The following is a 6192-nucleotide window of genomic DNA, read 5'->3' as shown; positions in this document are numbered from 1 at the left end:
ACCTCTGTGGACATTGGTGAGCTACCTCCCTAAGACATTGACACATGTTTGGTTGCTTGCTGGATATGCAGTGTGTTTATTGAGTAAGCTACTGGCACATGGTCACTGTGAGATAAATAGAGCATGGTCCTGTACAGGAAGATGTGCATCCCTTTGACTGGGGACTGCTGACTAGCAATACAAGTTGCCTGGCCATGTAACTATGTTAATAGGAATGGCAAGGCAAAGCAAAGCAAAGCAGGGATGCAGTCAGCATCCAGGTGGACGCTAACCGAGCAAGCACGAAGAGAGCAAGCAAGTAGTTCTGAAATGCATCCTAGTTTAGTATGTGAGATGGATGCCTGTCCCTGCATGAAAAATGTTCTTAGCAGCTTTTCAATACTAGATACCATTGGGCCCTGAAAGGTAGGACTATACTTCCTAAATATCCTCTGAGCTGGGAGAGAGGCCATGAGATTTCTGAAAGATTGATAATTAGCAGAGTTTGATGTCTGTGGTTTAGGGGTGCATGCGAATGGTGCACATGGATTGTGTCCTGAGATGCTGTTGTACAGTCTATACCATGAAGGTTAAGGCACCAGGTACCCTCTCTGACTTCCATGGCAAGAAGCCTTGGCATCTAAGTTTGCTCGCTGCAAATTGTACACTAGTAATTGGGAATGAATGAGGCAAAATATTCAGTCAATAAGATTGTTAAAAATTAATAATCCTACATAGTAGGGAACTCACCACTGCCTAGCAAAATCTTCACCTTTACACTAGGAACTTGGTTAAAAATTGCAATGATTTGTTCCCCAACATGGAAATAGGTCTTGCTAAAACTATTGCAAGATTTGCTGCATTTCTTGCTATAGCCCATGTTGTTCTGGTCCCATAGGATTGCGTCCTAAGTTTCCATTTTCAAATGACAATAAATGTTTAGTAAGGCTTCATCACACCTGCATGTATGTGAGAAGGTTTCTAATTGATCATTAGCAGTTGTTTTTTAATTAATTACACTCAGGCATTGGTTCTGCTAGTTTGCGAGTAAGTTGGTTGATATGGCCCTTTTAACATAGGATACTCTGTTTCATTTCCATTAAAAATAAAGGCTAAAGGTGCCATACTCACTCTTTTTATGTTCCTCATTTCCACTTAGCCTCTCAAAATCATGTCAGACAACTAAGTTTCTATATCATCTCCATTTTGCATAAGCTCATTTTCTACCTGTCTAATTCTACAGGCCTGAGCTCTAGTCACAACCCAATCTGGAAGAAATCCAGGATGTTCATCCAGTAGCATTTCAGTCTCTTTACTTCTACCGGTTATTCTAGCATCTTTGATGAAGCCAGTACTTTGAACCAGCTGGTTTATTCCCTGAGGTAAAATCAATTTCATCTTTTGGGATTTGTTTTGCAACTTTGCCTAAACTGCTCCACTTAGTAAGTTACTCTTTAACTCAATTCTATATACTGGCACCATTTTTTTTCCTTCATCATTCCCGTCCAGTATCAAACTGATCTAGAGTTTCTCAAACTCTATTTATTTACTTACGTGATTATAACTGTCAATTTGAGCTTTATTTTCATTTTTCATTCTTCTTCTTGATTGTGCTTTTTTACTTCCAGTTCAATTTTTTATATTTTTCATTTCCTCTATTTTTCTCTCGTTGAAATGATTTGTTTATTTCTAACTGAATCTTAACAAATTCTAAGCACCTTATGTTTAGAAGAACCTACTTCTATGTATATCTTCAACGTGTACCCTTAAGCTCTCAATTTAGCCTTAGTCAAAGATTTTAAATATTCAATGGTTACATCTTCAACTTCAGGGAAAATTTCAACAAGTCAAAGTAATTTTGAAATACCAACCTGCGTAACATATTTCAGAACAACTTCTGTTTCTCTGCTCCATGTATTAATTTTTAAAGACAACGGAATTGCTATGGTGCATCATGTATACACCAGGTCTCTGAACATTTTGACTTGTTGCCAGTCCCATGCCTTTTTCCTTTAACTCTGCATGTCATTTTATTCCAATAATCATCCAATGCCTAACATTCAGTTAAGTCTGCCTCCACCACACCCCCAAGCATTCTCCACCACACCCCCAAGCATTTTATTCCTTAACTACTCACTCTGTGACAAAAACGATTTCTCTCAGCTTGCATTCGCTTCTTTGCAAAACACTTTAAAGCTCTTGATGCTCTTACAAGCAGGAACAGTTTTCCCCATTTTCAAAATCCAGATCCCTCATAATTTTGAAAACTGCCATCAGAACTCATCTTAGCCTTCTTTTTTTCAAAGGAAGATAGTCCAAATTTCTGCAATCTATCTTCACAGCTGAAGTTCCTCATCACTGCTTAAACAAATTCACTGGTTCACAGATCTATCTTAAAATCAAGGATTGCTAATCTCAGACAAGCCCCAAACATGTTTAGATCCCAGCTGATTTTAACACTGGGCAAGTCAGATTTCAGAGTTCTTTGTCGACTCTAAATGTTATTTTCCTTAATTTTGTCACGGAGATCAATTACTGAACATAGTCACAACAGGCTGCTGATCTACTTTTAATAGAAGCACATAAAGGAAATAGCTATGTTAGACTACATAAAAACTGTCTGAGTTTCTCTCAATAAAAATACCAGAAAGAAAGATTTAACCCTTTTGCTCTATCAAAACCATATAGACAAACGAAGCCTCAGCAAAGATTTATCGCGGTCTCCACAGTGAAATTCTGTGTTCAACTGGTATGGCTGTAATCAGTTTCTTTTCAGCAAATTTCTGCATTCACTTAATGCTATTTTCTTTACTGAACTTCTTCCTGAGATCTTTGAGAAAGCAACTATCTCAATTCACTTACTACTTTAACTAAGTTTCTTAAATACACGTAGGATATCTTTCACTCTGACACATCAATTGCCTTCTGTTTCTGGCTTTCTTCTAAACAACTGAGGACCTTTCCACCAATGCTGACTGCTTGACTGATAACAACCTCATATTTGTCGTTTTAATGCTCTTTTTTATACCCAGAAGTGCTATTACACACAACTGAGCAATCATTCCTCCACCAAAATCACACTGACTTTTTTACTTTGTGACCACTGACTGTAAAATACCCATGTAGCCAATTGAATATTTACAAGCAACCCCCATTAGGGGCAATGCAAACTATGAAAGGTAGGGGACAGGTAGGGAGAGGGGGAAGGGATGAAATCAAAATGGAATGGAGCAAAATAAAGTACTATGTTCCTCATGGTGCCCACCTTTATCTAAAGGCATTGAGAGCATTGATGGACACTCTGTGCTCCTTCTCCAAGGACATTTGGCACTAACATAACTGCAGCTCTTTTCTTTATAAGTACCTCTCCTAATTGAATGAATAAGTTTTTGATGGAATGAACTTGTTTCTGGGGCTGCCTTCGTCCTCATACTCTTTGGGTTGTAAAACTCAAGTCAACAAAGTCTTTGTCAAATACTTCCCCAGTAGCTTTCTGCCCGTTTATGTAAAGTCATATGTTTCCTGGACTTCCTGGAGGATTCATAAGTTAAAAAATAATTCTGAACAACCAGGCAATAGTTTACAAGGCACTAATGGTCTTTTCTCTCTAAAGCAGCTCAGATACAGTTTGATGCTAATTCTGGTCCTGATGCTTTCTTCTGTTCCTTTCTTTGATCTCTTCTCTGTGAATTAGTACAAATGTGAATTCGATCCTTTTGACCAACTCATTAAATGAGCATCATTACCTAGTGCCAATCTCTTATTTTTCTCCATATCCTCGCACATTATTTTTTTCCAAATACTCATCAAAAGCCATCTTGAATGCTTCAATTGAACATGCCTCCACCACTCCATACCCTAACTACTTGGAGTGGAAAAATCCTTCCTCATTTTTGAAGATCGTTTTGAATCTATACCCTTCTGTTCCTGTTCCTTTCACAAGCAGGAACAGTTTCTCACTATTTACTGTATCTGGCCCGGTCATGATTTCAAAATCCTTCAGATCTCCTCTTTACCCACTTTCTCTCCAATGAGAACAGTCCCAACATCTTCCGTCTATCTTCAGACTGAAATTCCTCATCCCTGGAATCTTCATTCTCGGAAATGGCTTCTGCAATCTCTCTGATGCATCTACAGCCTTCCCATAACATGGCATCCAGCACTGTACACAATACTTTAAATGAAGTCTAACAAGTGTCTTAGAGAAGTGCAACATCACCTCCTGTTCTTGTATTCTATGCTGATAGTAATAAAGCCAAGAACACTGCATGCTTTATTGACTGCTCTTTCCATCTGTCCTGTTACTTTCACATTGAAACTCATCACCTATCTACTTATCTATGTTGTTCTGGAGCTCTGCACTGTCCTACCCACAATTTACAATTCTCCCATTTCTTTTTTGTCATCTGCAAGCTTTGAAATTGCCTCCTGTACACCAAGATCTGGATCATTAATAAATTGCAGTAAAAACATGACTATATATTAACCAACCAAGTCTAAATCATGTGGAAGAATTGTAATTTAAATTGTTCTTTGGGACCTTATTTTTGAACAAATCAGATAGACAGAATAACCATTTAACTGTATTTCTACATCTTATTCTCTGGCTATACATTTTGCAGCCAGACATGCCTTCATTTCCATTCATTCTCAGTGAATTCAAGCAGTAATTGTTTTTAATCAACCTATTTAGATGGGTTAGACATATGGGAGGTGGGACTTGAACCAGAATCTTGTGGCCCAGAGATAGTGACATGACCACTGTGCCACAAAACCTTCTCTAATGCAATATTGTATCTTTAATGCCTAAACTAATTGATAAAAATGTAATTGTCATACCAGCAACTAACTCTTTCCTTATCAAAAGCCCACACATTTATAAAGTACAGTATCTAAAATTCACATTATTACAAAACATAAGGGTTATTTTGCTCAAAAACCTTGCAAATGGTAATTTTCACAAATGCTGAATGTGACATATTTTGCATGTGCATTGTGTTTGTTTTTATTCCTTTTATTTCTATAAAACTGCAAAAAAATGACATTTAGACTTGCAGTGAGTGAAAAGATGTATAGCAAGCTTTGAGTAGATAAGCAAATTCATGAAAGCTGGACACATAAACACATGATTTAATTCTGCATAAAATCTTTCAGAAGCCATATTCCCAGCATTGTACATATTTTGATGCTATATTGGAGAAAATCATCAGTAGAGGTGACCAGCACAAAATACTCTTGTCATTTTTGATGATGCAAGTTTCTTAGAGCATGTTTCCTGATATCAGTGAGTAGGTGTGGTGGTGTGGATCAATGTAGTCAGGGCTTGGTGCAATATTGAAAAACATTGAATGATCTACGCTAAACTGCTAAGTTAGCATCCTACTTCGTCTTTCCCACTCTTTTCTTAGCCAACATTTATAACCAAAGCACTTACAAGTCTCTACTTTCCTGTTTCAAATTACTCTGCTCCAGTCATCTCCATCTAAACTTGGATTCCCTCATAGCTGTGACATCTTCCCTTTAATGATAACATCTTTCTACCCTAAATGTGACAGCTTTGCAATCTTTTACCAGCCTACTCACTAACCCACTTCCTGTTTTCTTGAAATACGAGCTGCAACTCAGCGAGAGTGAGAAAGTAAGGCTACCACCCAACTATTCTTTAATATTGCTTTAGAGGAAGTGCTTTTTGCTAACTAGACCATCACTTAGTGCCGATTCCTAATTGCCATGGATAGGATGGTGGTGAGTTGCCTTCTTGAGCTGCTACAATCCATTTGACATAGGTAAACCACGCTACTATTAGGGAGTTCCAGGATATTGACCCAGTAGCAGTGAGGAATATTATTTAGTTCCAAGTCAAAATTGAGACAGGCTTGGAGAGGCACCTGCAAGCTGTTCCCACAAATGTGTTTCCCTTGTCCTTTTAGTTGTTGGAGGTTACAAGCTTTGAAACTCTGCTCGCTGTTGGAAGAGATTGCCCTAGTCAAAGACTCATCAGGAGATTTTTTTGCTGGAGAAAATGCTCTGCAGGGTGTTTGGCTCACTTAACCGTTCTTCTCTCATCTCAGTGAAATCTCCTCCAAAAAATACTCTACATGACAGTATTGCTACTTAGAGCTGACATTGCTAAGTGTGTGTTACAGATCCTTGTACCTGTCCTCCGTCCATGCCCAGCGGAAATAATAAGCTCTACAGGAGTCAAAAATAAAA

The sequence above is a fragment of the Stegostoma tigrinum genome, chromosome 14 (assembly GCF_030684315.1).
Source record: "Stegostoma tigrinum isolate sSteTig4 chromosome 14, sSteTig4.hap1, whole genome shotgun sequence".
Classification (NCBI taxonomy): Eukaryota; Metazoa; Chordata; class Chondrichthyes; order Orectolobiformes; family Stegostomatidae; genus Stegostoma; species Stegostoma tigrinum.
This window is presented reverse-complemented; position numbering follows the sequence as displayed.